General features: G+C 46.3%; 2 long non-coding RNA genes across 2 annotated transcripts in view; one reads left to right on the top strand and one right to left on the bottom strand.

Moving 5' to 3' along the window:
* The window catches only part of LOC110343263, a 184,818-nt gene that overhangs the window by 160,484 nt on the left and 1,595 nt on the right, over positions 1 to 22,739 (top strand). The window lies entirely within an intron of this gene.
* On the bottom strand, positions 822 to 3,652 carry LOC121134441. Its single transcript, XR_005871524.1, has 2 exons — positions 2,211 to 3,652; positions 822 to 2,107 (listed from the first exon to the last, which is right to left on the bottom strand). It is a non-coding gene; the product is annotated as an uncharacterized LOC121134441 (long non-coding RNA).

Below are 22,739 nucleotides of genomic sequence, written 5' to 3'. Positions count from 1 at the left end.
ACTCACCTACACTTTACCAAGCCTCAGTGTTTCCATTTGTCAGATGGTATCCACAGTATATTGAGCTTGGGGATAATTATAACAGTGACAATGGCTCGAATGTATTGAGCACTTACTGTATGCTTTGCATGCACTAGTGTTTCCTCTAATGTTTATATCTGGCTTAGGAGCTTCAGGGAGTCGCATGGCCTTGCCTGCCAATGTGAGGAAGGCATCCAGGACAGCGTCTGGCCCACAGCCACTGCAAGTTCATGTTCATTCCCTCCTGCTTCCTGGAAGGCGTGTCATCAGAGAACTAACAACTCTCATCTGTTGCGTATCTCTCTGGTCAGCTGTGACCATTGATGGCTTAAGTCTCCTGAGCCAGAGTGAAAGTTCTAGAACCACTGGGCAGGGTGTTTGTGTTTCTGGGACTGTCAGAGCAAAAGAAGGCAGATCTGGTAGAGCCTATATGAGCCAGCATGTACCAAACCCAAAGGTGCCCATGTGACAGCCATGGGGCTGCTTCCCAGGAACACACTACCCGGATTTGTCTTCTTCAGAGAATAGTAATGCAAAAGGCCATTTTTCACTTTTAAATAGCTTTCATTCTATGTCTTAATAAATGCACATTTGTTGATTTGTGTAAGTATGATGTGGGAAGTCTGTAAATGGATGTAATCTGCACCGAGGGCACATGTAAGCACCAGGAACACTTTTGAATAATGACTCCCGCCCGTAAAAGACGGACGCTATTCATAATAATTCCTTGCTTTTCTCATTTTGCCGGGTACAGTAGCGATTAATCAATTTGCAATGTTATGTCACCCGCAACAAATTGCTAGCACGAAGACAAATTTATTGCTTTATGATAAAAGAACTTGTTTAGGTAGAAATAAATTAAATTTGGGGGGCTGTGATTTGGGTTTGATGTTTACATAGGTGACCCATAGAGTGTGGGCTGTGGAAATGAGGGGTCCCGCTGATTCCTGACTTTACTTGGTGTCTCAGGGTGGGGTACAAACAGGACAGGTGTTTGTTCAGCCAGTGACCCCAACACTGTGCAGGTCTGATGAGACAGAGGAACTGGGAAGGAGCATGGCAGTTCTTGGAAACCCTCCTCTGGGCTCTCTGTATCAGTAACTGTAGGGTAAAGCCTTCCACAGACGGGTTTGGACAATCAACAGTTGTGGGGGGATCTCTTCTGCTTCCTTATCTTGTCTGGATCCTAGATATCAATTTACCTCCATTGATAGAAACTGGGATTGAAATCCTGAGGTCACAGAGTAAGAGAGGCCCCAGGGACTTTATTTATTGAGGATCTTCCAAAGTATGGAAGAATAAAATGAGTGTACCGAGATTATGTTAAAATAAATATTGTATTCAGCAAGTGAAAGTTTTAATACATGGAGACTAGAATTCTATACTGTGCTGTTAACACCGGCAGTTGCTTCCATATAAGGCCTTTCATAAAGGAAAAAGCCACATGCTAAGGGGGAGCTGGTGATCCAGACTTGTCCTTTTATATTTATCTCATAGCACAGCAGTTCAGGGAAGCACTTTGCCTAGGGACCCAGAGTCAGGGGCACTGGAGACCCACTGGGCATCAGGATATCACACACATTTCACTTGTCATTAATTTATACTCCATTAATTTGGAGTCTGCAGTGGAATGAGGAGCTGATGTATTAATTCTGTCCTCCCCTAACACATATGCATGCCCTCAAGCATGTGCGAGCACACACACACACACACACACACACACACACACACACACACACACTCAGAACCAGGGCTGCTTCTTAAAAGGGGAAAAATGATTTGTTATAGGCAGACATCAGGTAAGAAGTTTATCAATTCCACAGTCCCTGTAAATGGATATCCACTCCTAGCTCATCAAAATCCGTCCACCCAGCAGGTCTTGAGACCACCTCTGGGAACACCCTGATATGCGCTGTGCAATTTCCTGGGAAGAGCCCAGGCAAATTCCCCGGTCATAGTTTCTGTCATCCTTGTGTCACTTCAGCCTTGAAGGGTGGTGTGGAGGCTCCTGCCTGCGGGGCAGCCTTTCTGCAGTAGCTGACAGTCTCTTGGCCTCCCCCCAGCCCTAAGGCCTGCATCCAGAGCCCTGTGGAGAATGGAGAGCAGAGAACCCTTCCTAGCACCCTTTCCACTGCTTTGTGGCTGGGGGGCTCAATGGGTACACAGCAGCCTTGGGGTGCTGGACTCACCTGGAGATGGCTTCTTTTCCATTGTCTATTCTGTCTGCTCGCCAGGTTCCAGGGGGCCAGGTTTCCTTGTCCTCCTGGCCTGGACTGCCAGCTTGCCAGCCACCTCTCTAGCCTGGGGTCCTGATGGGGATTTTGAGTCTCTGCATGCGGTGTTGCCCCAGCTTCTGCCGCCCGCCCTTTGGCTAATTCTGATTATTTCTCCTTCTCCGTGCTCTCTTGGGTGCCTTTATTCCTGACCGTGCATTTTCTCTGGACTCAGGATTAAAAAAAAAACCCACATTGCTAATACCCTTGTCAGCCTTTTCCTGAATCATTGCTGCACGGCTCCAGGGAGCCATGGGCCAGTGCTTACTGACCGGCGGGCAGTCTCTGTCCCCAGGCCTTCAAATCCTTTGGGTCCTAGAACTGCTGGCCTGACTTTCTTTGTGCTCGTCCCCCTCCCCTGCAATCCCTCTACCCTGAAGTCAAGACTCAAGCTCCGTGGATACAGATGGGGCCGAGAGCTGAGGATCTAGCTGAGTTCACAGGTGACTGTTTTCGAATGTTCTCAGTTTTTAAAACTTTGAAGTGTGGTCTTCTGTATTAGTTCATATTTGCTGTTGCTGTTCCTCCTTAACGGATGAGTGAATCAGACTGCCGAAGACCTGGTGATTTCCTTGAGGGAGCATGGCTGCCAAAGGCCAGTGCTCAAGTCCCCAAGGTACGGGAGTGACGATCCGATCCCCTTTAGCTGACAGATGAGGAAGCCGGGGCTCCAGCTGCTGTAAGGCCTTCTTCCAAATCATCCAGCCACGAAGTGGGATTCAGCTACTGTAGTGTCCAGGCCAGAGATGAAAAGCTGAACTCATTGGCCCTCAGCAGCTCTGGTGATGAACAGTGCTCAGCTATGGAAAGGAGTCTGCCCTAGGTCATGTATGAAAAGTCATGTTAGTCTGGGCAGCAAAAACAACAACGAAAGCCCTGAAGTCAGAGGTGGCCCGGGAGTGTCCTGGCTGCATTCAGCTGCATGAGCCTTGGTAGGAAACTCATAATTATATTTCAGAGGAGAGAGCTGGTTAACTCTCTTAGTCCAGCCTGCACTTTGGTTCACTTCAGAGGGCTCTGAGGATGTCAAACAAAACAGGATGGATTGGTACCCGAATTCTATTTCAGGCCTATCGTGCTATAGATGAAAGTAGATCTCAGTTTTTCAAATGTTCATTCCTCCAGGTGGGCTTCCCTGCTTTTGCACGGCAAAGCAGGTCCTATTTTCTTGGTCTGTGGATCGTGTCTGTATTGATGGAATGTACTGTTGCTCCAGCATCCCTCAGCTCAGCAGACTTGTGGGCAGAAAACCCTTATGGAGGCAGAATCCATGCACCTGTGTGTAGATGCATGGACAGACACACACCCAGTTACTGTCATTTACAGATTGCCCACCCACCCTCATCATCAGAGAAACCCAAGCCACATAGAGATCTGTGTCAGTAGCACTATTCATACCACACAGAGAGAGAGAGAGAGAGAGAGAGAGAGAGAGAGAGAGAGAGAGAGAGAGAGAGAGAGAGAGAGAGAATGAGAGGGGGGAGGGAGCCTGTAGATGAGTGTAGGCCCTTTACAGGCAATAAGAGAGTGTGCTCATGTCTATGAACATTCAGACAATTTGGTTTAGGATGAGTACCTCACCCACCTCAAACACTGTGTGTCCTTTAAACCTATGGGGTCTGGGGATGTGGGCTGCTTAGGCCCAAAATTTGTTGCTACCAACATATCTTTTTGTGTGACTAGCTACTCTGCCTGGAGCCCTTCTCTTTCCTCTTCATACCGCCCAGCTGTGACTATCACGAGGAAGAATCTGCCCACCTTGCACTATCCATCAGATAGGAATTCGTCCTGTGGGTCCTGGGGCCCCTGTCACACCACACCTTGCCACCTCGGCACTTTCTCAATGACTTCTTAAGGTCAACTGTTGCTCACTCAGCACTTTTCCTCCTTTGCCCATGATGCTTGACTTCCCCCTGACAGATACATCCTTATCCTTGTCTGCCCCAGAGCTGATGGTCCTGTGGGTTAGCAAGCTGAAAGGGAAAGGAGAGCCTGCTGGATTTTGACTTGTCTCCTGTCACAGAAATACCAAGAGTCTCATGAAGGGTCGCAGAGAAGAACTTGCATCTTGGGTTTTGAGGGGCTCAGATTTAAAGTCCAGTCTGGCCCTTTCCTAGGTGTGTAAGTTCGGTGTATCACCAGCCTCTGCAGGCTTCAGTTTCTGTTTCTGTGAAATGGGAATGGCCATTTGAACTTTGTAGTATTGATGGAGGATTTGACGAGGATGAACAGATATATAAAAGTTTAAAAGAAAACTTAGTGAGTAGGATCGTTATGGAAACAGGTCCGTAATACATATGACCTCTTAGGCCCTTGCTGCTGGACTCTGACACTCAGGCAGGGTCTAAGTAGAGTTTCAAAGGTGGGTCAGCCAGGAGGGGATGGAGGGAATGGACAGGAGCCTGGGGCTACTCCTGCAAAATGGGGAGAGCTGGGTAAAAGGCATCTCAAAGGCTCCTTTGTGGACTAACCTAAGCTACCTGACACTAGTCAGTTATTACCTGTAAGTGCCTGGGGATATCCCTTTTACTGTGAACCTAGAAGGGAGAGAGGATTCATGGACGGAGAGCCTGGCATGGGTAAGGGCCACATCCAATCTATGCTGGTTATTGTCACATATATTATCTCATGTAATGTCAAGGCAATGAATGGAAGATGCTCAGAAAGATAACCCTACCTCTGAGCAATTGAGCAGGGACTTGAACCTTTAGCCTCATGTGCCCCAGCCTCCTGGGTACCTGGAGTGTGAACAGTAGGGGAAAGAAAAGAAAGAAAAGAAATGATTTGGAATGATGAAGCCAGCCCCTGGTCCTCAGCGGGGACGCTGAACAAATCCATCCTGTAAGCATGCTTACAGCGTCTCTTCACAGAATGCTTTAGACAAAGACCTAGGTTTTGCAGCTGAATAAGAAATATGAGTTGTGTCTCAGGACATTTGTATAAAGAGACTATTTCTTTACTGTCACAGCCCTACAGGCACCTCTGCTGGAGTCCTGCCTTCTTCCCCAGGATTAAACATGAGACTGATCATGAAGGCAGAAGACTGGAGAATTTTCCATGGGCTCCCTGGGTGGGTGGGCAGGGATCTCTGATAAGTCCTGTTCTTCCTCAGAGCCTCAATGTCCCCGTCTAGAAGAGGACATTGTCCATTGGGATGATTGGTGAGTGACTTAGGGTGCTTAACTCCTAATTCTCACTGAACTGTGGCTACAGTCTCTGGTGCAGAACTTCCTGTGAGGTCAATAATGAATTTCCTTGGCAGAAAATCCTAGTGAAGCTGACCCCATAGGCAGCATTTGGTGAATGCATTGACACTGCATAAGGATACATTCACTTGGGTATAGACGGCTAGGTTGATTTGTCTGCCCTAGCCTAGTTTTTTGACTGTCCAGATTTGTTTTGGTTTCTGAGGTCTGTGTTGTTACTGATTTAAGTCCTGTTGTTTTTCCTTCACTTAGAGAAGGTAGCAAGGTTCCTGGTCTAAGATACACACATTGTGTACCTTTGTTGTTTCCTGAGGGACAGAAAACTTTGTGGGATGCAGAGGTTGAGGGTGGGGAGGGCTCTTGGCCTCCTGCTGAGGAAGACCTCTCCCTCTCCAGTGCATTTTCAGAGTGGCTTCTTTGGAATAGGAAGAACATGAGATCTGGCTTCTTCTGCCAAGGAATCAATATGTTGACAGAGTCGTTCTCTGCGTGTGTCCATTTAAACACCCATCCCTGTGTGGGATTCAGGCTGACCGACTCCGTTTGCCAAATGCAAATGCATTAACCTTCCAATTGGGTAATCTAATAAAAAGGATCAATGGTCTGATTCGGTGCTTATGGAGTCATTTACTGCAAGTGAGAGCAATTTAGCCAGGACCCAGATGAGCAGCTTGGGGGAGTTCAGGGAATGAGCAGGCTTCAGCCAGCCATCCTTGCTCACTTCCCAAGGCCTGGTGGCCAGTGCTGTGATGCCTGGAGAGGCTGTGCAGAGCAGGCCCGAATGAGGAGAGTGTTCTTCATTCATTACTGCCACTTTAATCACTTAGGAGTTCAATTAAGTATAAATCATTACTGGTATTTCAAGTTACTCTATCCAGGCCCGTGCATAACACAGTTGACTGGTGGTGGGGAGCTTTCTGTGGCTCGATTTAGCGTGCGACTGAACAAGGCAGTCATATGGGTTTTTCTGCGATGAAATTGATAAATGAAGCGGGCATTCGAGGTACAGCAGTAATTTCTGTGGCGCAGTCAAGTGCTCGCTCCCCTGTCTCCTCTAGCAATGAGGGCATGGGCCCCTTTAATGTGGCGCTTTTCCCTGGGGTGCTCAAAGGACAGGCTGGGCCTCAGGCATAGGGTTGATTCCTTGTACTAGTTCCCAGAGTTGGACTTGGTTCCCTAGTGGGAATGTATCTAGGGAGAGGAGGAAAACGGAGAAGGGGAAATGAAGGCTCTTTCTCCCTCATTTGCCAGCAGTGTTGCTGATATGGTCTGTGCAGAGCAAGGGGCAGGTATTTCAGGAAAGACACAGGCTGACCTGCTGGGCTGCTCCGGTCCATGTTCAAAGGGATGTAGTTGCCTCCAGTGACCAGCGTCCCTGTCTGGAAAGCATATTTTCTCCTAATCGGTTTTACAGCTCTTTTAAAGTAATATGTCAGATCATTTTCCCCATATACATAGTTAATGAAAGTAACCCTACAAATTCATTTTAAATAGATGGAAGTTGTTACAACCCTGATCCAGAATTTATTACGTTCATTACAATCTTGCTGAAGTAGGTAATGTAATGGACTATTACTTTTATTATCTTTTTAATCCCTCAAAATTATTAGGAACTGACTAATATTTGGCATCACCTTGTTAATGTTTAAACAGAAATTGATACTTTAATTCGTCTAATAAATGACAGGGGGCACTTGGAGTGGAAACAAAAGCCTGCCGGGATTTATCTCCATCAGTCCCAAAGACTTTTAAGTGCGACTCAGGGGTCTGAATGCAATTACTTCCAGGCAGGGTGTCTTCATCAAGTACTCAGAGGGGACAGGAGAGTAGAGATGGAGCTAGTGACAGAGAGACCCAGACGAGGACAGTGACAACGAGGCAGAAAAGTGAGAGGGAGAGCAATTCTACTTCCGTATCCAACTTCCAATTCTGATGCACAAAACCCTCCTGGCTATAGCCATCCCTGCTCAGCTCTTCCTTCTTACCCTTCATCGTGTTCCCTTCCCGTCTGCAAATGAAAAAGATTTTCCTCTACAACTGCCCCTGTTAGTAATCAGCTTTATGGCTGAGACTTATCAAGGGCTTTGGAGTTTGTGCGTTGTGGAGACAAATGATTGGGCCTCGTTCTCCTAGCCAGGAGTAGGGACCCTGCTTGTACCTGAGATTGCTTGATTTATAATCACCAAATTTACCGTGCTAAGGGGTGGGGAGTGGAGGGTGGGAGGGGCATTCAGTCTGCTCTCTTCCTGAGAGAAGTGTTTACCCTCCACAGCGCTGTTTCCTGTCAGGCTGGTGACAGGTAGGATTTAGGAGAAATTCATCTCTTTCTCTTTCTGGTCCTTACAAATAAAATGCCATGCTAATCAATTAAAGACAAAAAACAAAAACAAAATTACAAAACTCTAGTCATTCTAGCAGGGCAAGAGGAAGGAAGTCCTTTCCTAGGGGGCAGGAAGAGAAAAGATGAAAAGAGACAGGGGGGGAAGGGAAAGTTGCGTTTTTCAAGGCCAGGGTGTGTTTTCTAACAAAGAAAGCTTCCGGTTAGCAAAGTCACTAATTAGCTCAGAGAAAGCCCATTAGAATTTAACGCTCCTTTACTGTGCACTGTGGCTCTGCTCTCTGTAAACGCCCGAGTTTCCAAAGCAAGTAAAGTATTGATTAAATTGACTAGGCATGAGATGTGTCCATCTGTGCACTTTCCAGGTGAAATATTCTGCCTGGTGCCCTGTGAGTTGAACCAGGCAGGCTGTTTGGGGGGCAGTTTCCTGCTAAGGCACATCGTAGCCTTGGCAGGATCGAGGAGGCTTCTGGTTGCCCATCAATTCAGCAAAAACTGTTTTGATCAATGGAGGGGAAACCCGCCCTACACCAGGTTTATTCGCCATGTCTCGCAAATTGTGCTGGCTGCTTTCGTCAACGCTGACTTGACAAGGGCTACATGTCATTTGAGGCTTGATAAAGAGCTAAAAGGCAGCTTCTCAGCATGTTTATTTTTAATAGACATAAAAAATGAAAACAAAGCAGGGGCTTTCTCGCTCCCTTATTGACAGAAAAGCATTGAGTATACAGAAGTGGAGATGTGAAATGGAGATTGTAGTAGCCGTGGGTTTTTCGTTTGTTTTTGTTGTTTCCAAAATATCCTTATAAACTAAGGAAGAATGGCTTCAGAAGAACCCATGGTTTTCTTGCCCAGCACACAGAGCCACGTGCTGGGTTTAGTCACAGATGTACCTCAGCCATGGCCACCCTGTCTGTGCCTCATGAGGGCTTCCTCATCTGTTCCTACCTCATGTATAAGACGGCACCATTGTGAACGGAAGGCATGTGTAGCTAGTACATCACTGGGAGTTGGGAGTCACAATACTTTGCTTTTTTTTTTTTTTTTTTTTTTTTTTTGGTTTTTTACGAGGCAGGGTTTCTCTGTATTGTTTTGGAGGCTATCAGTCCAGCCCAGCCTCGAACTCACAGAGATCCGCCTGCCTCTGCCTCCCAAGTGCTGGGATTAAAGGCGTGCGCCACCAACGCCCAGCAATACTTTGCTTTTCTTACATCTGCTTATAGACATTGCTCCTCCCTATAGCCTTACCAGCCAGGAGCGCTCCAAACTAATTTCACGGGACTATCAGAGAGAACTGTCGTTTTAAAAGTCAATTGACAACTGTTCACAAGTGACAAATGATTTCGTCTTTCATATAAGAATTCTTTCAAATTAATAATGAAGCTATTAAAATCCCAACAGGAAGGGCAGAGACATAGTCCAGTGGTAGAGCACTTGCCTAGCATGTGTGAGGCCCTGGGTCCAATCCTCAATACTGATTACAAACAAACAAGCAAACAAACAAACAAAAAACCTTCAGGATCTCAATAGAAGAGTGAGGAACATATGAAAGAAAATTTACAAAAGAAAATCAAGTAGATAACACTCATTGAACTTTGCCATAGGCAATATTATTTCCCTAAGATCTATCACATTCTTTACAAAGACACTACTGTTATTTGCCTCATCCCTATTAAAATATGAGGAAAGGTAATGTTTTGAGAAGTGGGGAGGATGATTTCCTCTATCTCAGGATGATTATAGTATACACATATACACATATACACATACACATATACATATACATATACACATACACATACACATATATACATATACACATATACACATACACATATACATACACACATATATACATACACATATACACATATACACATACACATATACACATACACATATACATTACATATACAAGTGGGGAATCAGGATTCAAAGTAGAATAGCTTGCTTAAGCAGGGACTCCCTTTTTATGTTTTTAGCTATTCTTTGAGAATTTCATATAATATTTTCTGATCATATTCTTTCTCTTCCCCTGACTCCTCCCATATTCTCCCACACTTCCCTCCCAGTCAATTTCTTTCTTTATCTTAAAAAATCAAAACAGCACACACAAAAACTCCATGGACTCTGTTTTGTGTTGCCTGGTTGCTCCTGAGCATGTAGCCTGGCCTGGAGTGTGGTTAATATACCCAGTGGCATGCCGCTGGAAAACAAAACAAAACTGATTTTCCCTTTCCTGGTAGAGTTCAATTGCAAATAGCTTTTTAGTTAAGAGTGTGCCCACTTCCCTTTCTCGGTGCTGCGACGACTCTGTCTGGCTTCCGCTTCTGCAGGTTATATGTCCCTGCTGTCACAGTGTCTGTGTGTCCATGTGTAACCCTGCCCTGCTGTGTCTGGAAGAAACTGTTTCCTTGAAGTTGTCCACCATCTCTGTCTCTTATCACGCACCCCCAGCATAGGACCCTGAGTCTTGAGGGGAGGTAAAGGATAAAGATGACTTCTATCACAAGTCTCACTGTCTAGCAGGAACTCTTAGCTATACTGCTATTGTCTTAAGACAGATAGATACAGTTATGTAATAAGGTTGGAAATAAAGAGCCCGGGCTGACTAGTAAACACAGCTTTGCCGATAATCATACACTTACCCAACTTAGAGAGAATTTTTAAAAGTTAACACTCAATATTGGGAAGGGTAGATTCAAACTTCTTAAGAATAAATTGCAATTTAATAACAACAGAGAGTCTTGAAAATGTCCAAGTCATTTGACTCGGTAATGCTACCGTAAATAACTTATCGCAAGGGAATACAAATATAAGCAAAATTTTAGGCACACAGATCTCCACCAGGGCATTGGAATCAGATAATCCCACGCATAGGAGGACATTTGGTGCATTATGGTCCACTCATTCAATAGTAAAATGAGCAACAATAAAAATGAAGCTGTTAAAGAGTTTCGAATGTGGAGAAATGCTTATGCTAAGCAAAAAGAAGACGAAGAAAAACCCATCAAGATATAGCATTGCATGAATCAACTGTGTAAAATGTGGACCAGAATAAGAATGGAAAGAAACAAAATGTGACCAAGGACCTCTCACCCATGCCCATCTCTTTAAGGTTCCATGTCATTATCACCACAGCGTGGGCCAAGCACCCAGCATCAAACTTTTGGGGGCATGCATTTAAATCACACCCTACTCATATCAGCGAGGTTATATGTGGCTAAGTCTTGTTAATATTCTTCCAATTTTCTACAGTAAACATGTTTTATTTATCACTAGGGTGGACACTTGAAAACTAACTTTTCCAGTCACACTGAATAGGGATTCATCAGTCACCTCAGGATAAACCAGTTCTATATACACTACAAGTAGTCTTAAGTTAATTTGGTAAAAGTTCTGTTCTCTGGGTGGGCCCAGGTCACCTCAAGGCAATCTCATATGCTGCTCAGTTCTCCTTCTTTAGATGTAAATAGTATAACAGTATAATAGTAAGAGCATCAGGTCCCTTGTCATTACTGTTACTGTGGTTTTGGTTTTGTTAGTGGGAAGGAAGGCTGAGCATTCCTCAGGCATGGCGCCCTGGTATATATGGAACTGGTTTGTCTTGAGTCAGGGCTCTGTACCAATGCCAGCTCAGGGCTACTGGTGCCATCCATGTCTTTCATTAGTTAGTGATGAGGCAAAAGGGGTGTGCCATGCATGCACTCTAGGCATCTTGGGGCATTCTTGGGGCCTACTTCCTTGCTGACCCGCTTCATACATGGACTTTCTTACCCAGAACTTTGAGAAGCATGTCTTTGTAGCATCTCTGTGTCATGAATACAAGACTAGAAGTCACTGTCCTGGGTCACAAAGCACTCAGTGCCAAAACTGGCATAGGAACCTCTATTGGTCTGACCCCAGAGATGCCAAAAAAGCTTAACACTAATGGCCAAGGGTGTGAGGCCTGGAATCAGAAAGACCTGGGGCTTTGGATTTTGATGTGGCTTTGGGAGAGCAATGAAGGCGCCTGGGTTTGTTAATCTAGAGCAGCGGTTGCAACCCCTTTGGAGGTTGAATGACCCTTTCACGGGGATCACTTACAGATATCCTGCATATCAGATGTTTACATTATGATTCATAACAGTAGCAAAATTACAGTTATGCACTAGTAACGAAAATAATTTTATGGTTGGGGGTCCCCACAACACGAGGATCTGTGTTAAAGACTCACAGCATTAGGAAGGTTGAGAACTGGTGCTCTAAAGGATGGGACCTGTGGTGCTTTCTATGGTGTACCATGTTTTCAGGGGATGCTAAGGGAAACAGAACCTTGGTCAATGAAACTGTCATATAATGCTCTCTTCCTACTTGCAACTTTAATTGTAACCTTATAGAAAGAACTCTTGGGTTTATTTAGCTTTTGATCACACACCCTTGTGACTATATTTTAAATGGGGGAATGCAAGCAAAAGAATTTGCTTAAGGTAGTTATAAAACTATATAGTTAGAGACAGACTCAGCATTGTTGATGTCCATGTTCTTCAACACCCCTCCTCCATCCTAAGGATTTTTAAACCAAAAATCCCCATTCTAAAGATGTGATGTATGTTCCCAGATATGAGAATGACACCAAGACCACTCACTGTTCAATCACAATGATGGCAACAGGGGCTTTGGAGATGTTAAACCTGGCTAAGGAAAGTGTACATCTTTGAACACGTGAAACATAGTAGCTACTTCTAGAGTGCATAGGAGATTAAAGAGTCATGACTGAAAGATGTGTAGATAGTCAGGCTGGACCTGTAGGTCTCACCACCACCACCATGGCTAGTCTAGTCCATTCTTTGTGATAGGTGGCTTCCTTCTGTGGCTCTGTGGAATCAGTCTTCAAATTTGGAGCCAATTAGCATCACTGGTGAGTCACGGTGCCCTGGAGTAAAGTCTGTCTCTCATCCTCTTTATCTTTCCCTGTCTCCTTGTGTCCTGGAGCTCCCTCCCCTCCCTTCCCCTCCCCTCCCTTCCCCTCCCCTCCTCTGCCTGCTCCTCCCCTTCCCTCCCCCTTTACCTATTTCCTTTCTCCTCCTGTCTCTCTGCATCTCCTTTGGGCCCCCTCCCCAACTCTTCTGCAGGCAAATGACTATGTCACTCCTACTCTCTTGTGGATTTAGAGTGAATGGAAGTGTCCTTTTGAAAAACTTGTTCTGTCTGAGGCTCCTGAGAATCTCAGAGAGGCAGGGCTCCTTTGCACTCCCCTCTCTGTTTAAGACATGCTCATTTGGTTAATGATTAGCAGGGTTGCCCCTAAGTGATCCACCCACAACAGAGGTGGTGGGGGCTGTGCCCTCCCCAGAAGCCTGTAGCAGGTCTTGCCTCTGGTGGCTATAGGGAAATAGGCTTAGAACTTGTCTTAAAAGACACCAGTTGTGTCATTTGTGATTTTTTTAACTTCTCAGTTTTTATGATGAGTCTCATACATGCATTTAATAACACTAAAGTGTTTGATTATGTACATTAAGAAAAAGTCTATGAGTTTGTCGATGCCTTTAGTTTTAAGTGTATCTTAACTGCCTACAATAAAAGGAGCAGGACAAAATATGGCAACAATCCTCATAAATTATGGGCTGTAACTGGCACACCTGTGCCGGCTTTAGGAGCAGTCCTGGGCTTGGGGCAGAGGAATAGTGGAGTTTCTTTTTCACAGGGCCTAAGCATCGGCATTAGCCACCTTTGCAATTCTTCCTCTTCAGTCTGAATCCAAGCAGAAATACTCAGGGATCAGGACAACTCCAGTAAAAGATCTGCTGTGTGCTTGTGCTGTGGTGGGTTCTTTGCCTACAACACTGCATTTGGTATACACGGGGGCATGTTATAATCCCATTTTACAGATTCAGAGACAAAGGAAATTTTTTTAATTGATAAGTGTCAGAAGCCATTCTCTGAAGATAGGACTTTCTGATTTTAAAGCTTAAGCTATCTACTTGGGGACTGGGGACTGAATTCAGAATGACACCCATTTGGGGACTCATGGATGGAGAAGGAGGAGGGAATAGATGCTGAGGCCAAGGGAGCAGAGGCCGTCAGAAGGAAGCATCTTCCTCCTTCCCACCGGGCTGCAGCCCATTTGAGGCGTGCATCATGCTGGAAACAGAATCAGGACAGAAAAAGCCACTTGAAATGAACGGTGCCTAGACAGGCCGCCATAGTAGCGTGATTGATACAGGAGCACGTAGGTGTAATGAAACTGATGCTGGCTTCTCTGCACCTGTGATTTATTGAGGACAAATTTAAGATGAGAAAGGGCCCCATACCAGGAGCTGCATCTTCCCCTTCAAGGGAGGGTGGTCATCCATCACAAGCCATTGCAAGGGCCCATTGCAAGCGGCTCATCAGATGAGCCAATAGTCTCTTTGTTGGGGTTCCTAACAAGTGTTGGATCAGCAAAAGTCTATTTATGCTGGTGGACCTTTCAGGACCAATTTGTAGTGGGTCACTGATTCTGCTGGGGTATTATCTTCTTTACTGCTCGGGCCAGTTGGGGAACGCGGCAAAGATTAATGGTTTTGGCTGCCGGCTTGCCGCCGCAATCTACTGCTTCTGGACCAAAGATTAAGTTTTTTTGTGTTTTACCAGAAAAGGCCCACCTTGTGTATGAGATGGGCTTTGATTTACTGACTTGTGATGGAGAAAGAGTCATGGAAATGTACTTGGTGATGCCGGGGTTTTGGCAGATGGCTCTTAGGCCTGGTATCAGCTCTCTGCATCCTGCATAGAGAACTGGCTGGAGGCTGCTGGTGTGAATCCTGGGGTCTGCAGAATCATGGCTGCTCCTCCACACTCACAGACTGTCAGGGCCCTGGCTGGCACCCGCAGCTATCTCTGGGTTCAGGAAAGCAGGCAATGCCCCAAACTTGAATATTTACTCAAAACAGTTATCAAATAATATAGTGATGGACTTTTCTCATTTGTTGGAATTCTATATGCTCTTTTTAATACACTTTGGAGGAAAACATTTAAAATATAGGCAAGCACACAGAAATATGACTGCTAGCATTTGACTTGCATTTCCATCGAGAACCTTTGCTGCACTCACGTGTTTGATTGCTCCCTTACACGATTAAATGAATACTGCATTTACGTGGGTTTTTTAAATGGGTTTTGTTGCCTGCTTTTGACAGTGAATATTGTCCCTTAAGTCTTTCCCCATCTTTTCACTTTCCTTTTCAAGTTGGGTTTGTTGTACCACCCCCTGTGCCAAGGGTCTGCCCTGTTCTTCAATAGACATCCATTGTCCCATTCCCAGCCAGACTTCTGGACGACAGAGCTGAGTCAAGCATGGTGCTTCTGGAGGCAAGGGCCTAGCATGCCCTTGGGACACACATGAGCTGTGGAGTGCTGCCTCACAGGCATCTCTCACAGGCACCCAGAATGCTTTGCATGGTTTGGGGTCTGGGGCTTGTCATTCTTGACCTCTTGCATATCTCTGGAGAACCATTGTTCCAGACAAGGATGCAAGCAGTTGGTTCTGAGGGGAAAGAGCCAGTTTAGGGTGGGAAGCCACTCTGCTGCCCCTGTGGGGACATCAGCATCCCAATCTTGGAAAACTGGATAGAGAGCCCTAAGGAATCTACCAACCATACCAGGCAGCTGCAGAAAGCTCCAGGGAGCCACTCACATGCAGCGCTGAGGCACACAGTTTTAGGACTCACATAGACGGGAGGTTGACTCTCCCAACTGCTGACCTTGGGTGAGTCTTTTTCAACACTCATTTTCCTCATCTGAAAAATGGGGCTTCTCTTCTCAGCTCCTGGTCTTCTGTGCCCACTTACCATGAACAAAGACATGTGTGAAGGCATGTTCAGCTCATGCCAGCCTGGCCCATTTTCCAAATGATGGGCCCACTCAGATGTGTGGGCTTCAGTTGTTCAACAACATATCTGACTTGTGAGGGGTTTTTCTTTAGAAGCCTTTGTCTTAGGGGCCATAAATCACTGGTCAAGGGGCCCTGCAGTTGCCTAGCATGTCTTGTCCTTGACTGTGGCTGGCTGCAAAATGGAACACGAAAGGAGCCTGGGTCTGCTTTCCTCCAGATTTAAAAATCCCAATAAGGAATGTTACGTACTTGGTAGTTCCAATGACCCTCTTTGCCATGACCTTTTCTCTGCCCTAGTGAGCTGGATTCTTTTCTACCCTGCTCCTCAACAAAAATTCCTGATAGAAATTGACATTTTCTCTAGACAACATGAGCACACACCTTTCCAGTTCTTGCCTTGACCCATTGTAGGAACATCTTTTAGCAGGCCCGATGCCTCTGTCTCCGTGTGCCATAGTGTTTATAGAAGAGAACTTTCTCTTGGGTCAAAAGCAATGATTCTCAGCCTCTAGTGTTCCTTAATTGACTTGTCCTTTCTCTCTGTCCTAGCTACTCCTTTGTGGTCTCCCCGATTCCTTGCTCCTTGCTGCCCCAGGACATTTGCTCTTACTGTTCTTTTTGCCTCATTGAACTTCCTGGGCTCCTTACATAATCATGCCCATCTTATCCTTCAAGTCTATACTTAAATGCTACAGAGAAAGCATCCCTGAACATCCCTCAGGCCAGATCAAGTCATGTCCTCCATGTGAAATGCCATCATGGCTCATAACTATCCTTATTTAGATTGCTCATGCTTCATAGAGATGTTTTTTTCTTAATGGTAGATTCCACAAGCATGGAACTATCCCTTCAACCTTAGCAGTGCCACAGTGTTAGGATGACCAGTTCTGCATTTCACACGTAGTATATTCTCAACAAGCAGATGTGTTAACTGAACAAATAGATGATAGATGGAAGAGTCAGCAAACAAATAGTGACTGGGTTTCTGGGTGGTATGCAAAAGTTCACTTTCTTCCAGGGTCTGAGAATAGGCAAGGGACATGCTGTTCCTTGCATGGCCAATGGCTTGAGAGGCCTTTCAGATCCTTCTGTCTCAAGGGGCCAAACCGTGTTCACTCCTAATGCTTCTGAACCCTGTATCTGTAGCCCCTCCTACTTGGTGATCTGCCTTCACCAGCTGCCCTTCTGCTTCCTCTCCCCTTGCTGGAGTATTTGAAACAAATCCTAGGTACCAGTTCAGTTTATACCTAAATATTTTAGAAGCCATGACTAACTGATCGTGATTTAGAATTTCTTATAACATGTCCATATATAATACCAAGTATCACATTTAGCAAAGTAAAAATAACTGTTCTTTTCATATCCAATACTTGCTTGATATTCAGATATTCCAAATTTTCTCAAAAATACATTTTTATATTATGGGTATTTGGGTCATGCTATCAGCAATTGCATTTAATAGGCATCGTTCTCTTAGTCCACACTGAGAATAAGAGAAATGTCACTTTTTCTCTTTTTCAAAATGCAGTGGGGTTTCTGTTGGAACTTCTGCTTATCTCTTGGTCTTGCACTTTTCAGACCATCTCTCCTTGCAGATGTGGCTGATGGCCTCCCCCTGGTGCTGCTCAGTGGGCTCCTCCATTCATCCCCAGTGCTTCCCAGAAGCCGGTAGTTAGGGTGTTGTCATATTCGATCTTTGGCTAGAAGCCTTTGTAGATGGTGTTGCGTTCTCCTTGTTGAATCACATCCTAAAGTCTGGTTGTCTCTCTTTTAACGATGTTAGGATCGATGTGTGGTTCACCCTGCCCTTAATTAACTCCTACTCCTGTCTCTGTTTCCATTGCTATATGAACTTGTTTTGCAAAACAAGTCAGTTGAGAACATCGATCATATTGAGCAGAAGTGGGGATGGGCAGGGGCTGGTGGCAGACACGCTGGCTTAGAGCAGCAGGCCCAGGTGAGAGTTTTCATCTCTGCCTTTCAGCATCCTGGAATGTTACTATGATGTTTTTGAGAAGTAACAGATAGGGAAGTGCTTGGTGCACGGTCAGTATACAGGGTGCTCTTACTCACCAGTCTGTCAAGGCTACTGCTGTTTGCCTCTTTAAGACATGGAAGGAAGAGAAGGCAATTTGCTCAAGGGCCACCCAGTGAGTAAATGCAGACTTGGGATTTGAACTCTGACATCAGGCTCAGAGCCTGTGTTTTTAGACACAGTGCTGTGCAACCCGTGACTTGTCAAAGGAGGAATTCCTTGCTCCTTTCCACACTGGGTGCTTTTTAAGCCTTTAGTAGGAACTGGCACCTGGTAGTTTAAAGATCTGCACAGGGTGGAGTAAGTCAGCCCCCAGTGGCCGGAGCAGGTACTGCACTCTTCTCCCACCTTTCCAAGGCACCCTTCTCCTGTTAGACGCCCCAGGACTGACAAGCTTTCATGCAGGAGGTGCAACTGGAGACCATAACGTCCAATCTTTACTTAGGTGGGGTTTCACTTACCCAGAAAAGGAAAAAAAATCCCAGAGAGGTTAAGTGAATTGCTGAAGCTCACATAGTAAATATCCCACTGAGTCAGGATTAGATCCCCAGATTCTGCCAGCTTTGGGCACTTGCGTGAACCTTTCAGTCCATCTCCGCTCCCATCTCTCCTGAGTTAGATTTGCTCTGACCAGGTTGAAAGAGTAGGGTACTGAAGTAGGGTGGGCACCTATGCCTGCCAGAGTGGCTTCAGTCATTCAGGGCCTGCCTGGCCTGTCATATAGGCAGTCCCCTTCTTGTCACCACTGTAGGTGTCTCAGCCTGCTAACCTCACCTTCCAGGGCCTCAAAAGTGAAGCAAAATCACACAAAAGGTGCAAAGCCCATCTGGGAGCCAATTCTTCTGGATCTAACATGTAGCCCTGGCTATTGAAGGCCGAGAGTCTCCTCTTGCTACAGCCCCATCTCCAGAGGAGATAAGGGCATCTCAGAGAAGGGTAGAAACTTAGAAGCCCAAACTGCCTCAGTGGCAGGGTGGGATGTTACAAAGGGCCAGGCCTCCCGTGGGGGCTGTACCCACATCCAACACTGAGGGTTAGTTTGTGAGCTCAGAATGAGGTGGAACCTGGTAGGGGGGCGGTTGCTCACCTAGGAAACAGACTATAGTCCATGGTCCAGTTTGTCTGATGACAAAAGCCAAGATAATGATTGAAGGTGGCTTTGGGTTCCCTGGGCAGCCTCTGGCGCCATTGCCTGGGGGCTGTGTTGGCGCCTTGCACCCGGGGCATTCACTAATGGACTATGGCTGATCCCAGGTCTGATTGGCAGCCAGCCCTGAGGTCCTCAGGGAGATCCTGGAAACTGTGGTCTCCAATCTGGAGACACTGTCCCTTCTGGAAGGCCCCTGTGGGGGATGGAATGGGGTACTCAGTTTGGTCTGAGAAAAGAGTGTTTCTGAGTCCCTGGGTGAGACAGAAGGAACATGAATAGAATCTCCCTGTCCCCTGACTGCCTGGATGGAATGCATGCAGAACTTCCAGACCATAAAATAGTGTCAAGATACGAGCTCTGTGTCCTCTCTTTCTACTGGCTCCCTGCCCTGTTCCCCTGCATTGGCTGGTATAATACCCACTTCCATGCCAGTGTCAATGCTCAAATGTATTTTCAGATAATATTTTGGGATATGGTGACTCCCCACCCCCAGACAAGTTAGAACCACTTTCCCCAGTACAGAGGGGAAGGATGAACTCTTCCAGAGGGCTCCAAGAAGTAAGGGCTCCCATATGTCTGAGAAAGATATCCCAGGCCTGGGGGAACATCACAAACAAAGATACAGAGGAATAAATAACATGCAGGGAGAGGCTGGAAAATGAGGCAAGAGGGCAGACCTTGAAGGCAGTGCCGAAGCCCCGGCCCTCATCTGGTGGGCCACAGGACCCACTGCAGGTTTGGAGAGAGGACAGAGAGGTACCTATGGCCTGCCCAGAGTCACGACTGACTCTTAAGCACATGAGGCGAGGTGAAAGAAAAATGAGCAGCTGATGTGGTTGACCTTGTCCTAGGACAGTCAGTAGGCAGTCACTGTGCACATTACCCAAATGTTCCTCGCAGTGCCCAAATTTTACTCGTTTACTAAAAGAGTGAGGAAAAAGGCGCGTTAGGAAACTGCTGTAAATCCCGTGCAAATCACCATGGTAACCTGATTAGCAGCTAAATTAAGTTCATGATTAAGAAGAAATAAATAAAAATAACTCTCCTCCTTAGCAGTGGCTACCCACTGGGCTACTGGCAGCCAAGCTGATGCGAGGCCTGGACTGGGCCCTGCCCGAAAGTTGGGATGGGAGGTCCTAACTTGCAGCTTGCCACAGGGAAGAGAAGGGCCCACCTAGCCACCCCCCTCCCCGGGATATTGAGGCCCCTGGTGGTCGGGCCCTGGACTACAGGCTGTGCTTCCATGGGCCAAGGTCATGGTTTTCTCTGCAAGGGTCCCATGCCTTCCAAAGATGTCCTTTTGTTGTCCTAGACCAGTCTTCCCTCTGTGAGCACCCACATTCGCAAATGTAACAAGAGTTTGGTGCACTGTATACATAAGGGGTTATGGGAACATAGGCAAGTCAAGGAGGGCTTCCTGGAGGAGGGGGCGCTTAGGAAAGAGACAGATATGTGGATGCTGGACAGTGCTTACTTCTGGTGAACATTTGTGTCTCTTGCTTGGAGTGGACTAGCAGGCCAGCCTGGAAGCAGGCGGGCATGGACCCTAAGGAGATCAGAAGGAGAATAAGTAACAGGAGAGGTGGGTCCACAGACGGAAAGGAGCCTCTCATATTCCCTTTGTGGACTTTTTCCTGCATAGAGGTACTTAGAGCAAAGGCTAGAGCCGAAGGGACTTTGGATCTATATTGTACCACTTGATAGACGTGGCCTCCGACAAGTGATTGGTTTAATGTGAACTTTAGCTCCTTGTCTATGAAATGGAAGCAGTTATGGTCATTATGCGTATCTACATGGTTACGGAAGAGAATTGAATGAAATGAGAAATATTAACTGTTTCTCATCTTTTGCATGGAAAAACCTCCACTAAGATGCTCACTGCTGTTAAGATAAGTACTTGGGGAAATCTGCTTTGAGCCGGTGGAAGATGTAGGGTAGGGGTGGCCACCGAGAGCCTGGAGTATGTCTCCTTCCTGAGCATTGTTGAAGGATCACAGTGGGTGGCTAGCCCTTGCCCTGGTACCCTGTGCGTTTGACCCTTCACTGTACTTCTGGCTGCTTCCAGGCCATAATTCAGCACCAGTTCACTCCCTTAGATAGGAACCCTCAACAGCCCCAGGAGCTTGTTGTAATTTCTATGTCTCTGACTGAAGCTTCAGCCTCTTCCTTTCTACTCTTTTCACAGCTGTCTGTGGACTCCCTGGCTATCCAGCTGTCTCTTCCTTCCTCCTTCCCAGTGATACCCTAGTAAATCTTCTGCTTGCTTCTTAGAAGACCTAAGTTGACACAGAAGGTCTTAGAAGGAGAATCCTGCAAATGGGTGGTTGAAGAGGAAGAAATGAAACCCAGTAATTTTATGAATGATGGTGGGGTGCTGGTGGGCATGCTGGTGGGGATGCCGGTGGGGATGCTGATAGGAATGCTGGTGGGGTGCTGATGGGGTGCTGGGGGTGCTGGCGGGGTGCTGGTGGGGTATCAGTGACAAGAAATGCTGGTCTTTTCTTGAACCCTGTCCTCAAATGTGGGTCTGTGTGTTCCCCTGTGTACACAGCACTCCCCATCCCACACTCAACTTGAATCAGTTGCTCCTTTTTAAGTTTTCTTCTTTTTGCCGTAACACAGTACTAGTTCCTAATGGAGGAAAAAAAGTGTTTAGTCCAATCTCACAGAAGTCCTTGGGTCCAGTAGAAGTTTCATCAAAACCCAGTGCTGTGGGGACCCAGGTCAATTTTGGCTTTGCCTCCTGGTGTTTTGAGTTGCACCATGCTATTTTATTTGAGCCTTTTGTTTATGTCACAGAGACATCTGTGTCCCCCTTCCCAGCCACACAGTGGGCAGTGGTAGCCTTGCTTCAGACTCTTCTGCTTACCCTTGTCTTTGCTAAGCTCTCTGTGTGGATCTGCTCTGCCAGGGGTCCTCAGGTTCCTGGCTCCCTCCCCTCCATCTCCTATTCTGAGCTCCTTCTTCCCTCAGCCCCTCCTCCCCACTGCGTGCCTGTCGAGATCAGGGAAGCTGAAAACCCAACCCTTACATCAAAAGGGAGCTTGAAAAATACTTGGAGCAAAATCTGCTAACTGTGCATCCTCGCTCTGTGCCGGGACCGATATTAAATCAGGAAATGGCACTGAACAGCCGCTCTAAACACAGAAACAAGGGTTGTCAACACAGAAACCAAAAGCAATCTCTAACAGGCAGAGGTGAAAGGATCTGGCACAAGGCCGAGATGGGGGCTGAGACCTAGCAGAGGGTTCCTAGACTGGATTTGTCTCTATGTCTCTCCAGTATTTAGAAGGCAAGCAGCTTCTGCCACCAAGAGATGTTAGAGAATGAAGTGTGCTGTTTAAATACTGTCAAGATCCTTCTTTGTCTTTCCATAAATGTCTGTTTAACACCTACTATGTGTCTCACAGTGAATGAAAAAGATACCTGCCCATGTGGAGATGATTAGCTGGCTCCTGGGACAGAGCTCCAGTTCTTTGGTCACTGGAGTGCTGGCTCTTGCAGAACTCTGCGGCTCTGTCTCCAGCCTCTCTGGAACAGCACTCCCTGGGGCCCAGGAGATAGGGATTCTTCCCCTCAAGTTTTCTTGCTTCTGTGTTTGATAAATTTCTGCTCAGCCTCCAAAGATGCAGGCAAGTCTCACCTCCTCTTTTCAGCCCTCTCTGCTACTACCTCTCCTCCAGATGTCATTTGCCTGAGCCCTGATGGCACTGTGAATGTACTGTCACCACAACACCTTCCCAGCTGCAATGGCAAAGTCTGCAATTTCCTGCATGGAGGAGCCCTCATCTCCCAGCAAAGCTTGCAGAATTGACATTAAAATGAAAAACCTTGATAAAAATCCATTGTTGATGGATTACC

The sequence above is a fragment of the Mesocricetus auratus genome, unplaced genomic scaffold, assembly GCF_017639785.1.
Source record: "Mesocricetus auratus isolate SY011 unplaced genomic scaffold, BCM_Maur_2.0 Super-Scaffold_100028, whole genome shotgun sequence".
Taxonomy (NCBI): domain Eukaryota; kingdom Metazoa; phylum Chordata; class Mammalia; order Rodentia; family Cricetidae; genus Mesocricetus; species Mesocricetus auratus.
Note: the sequence above shows the minus strand (reverse complement) of the source record. Positions and strands in the feature narration are given on the sequence as shown.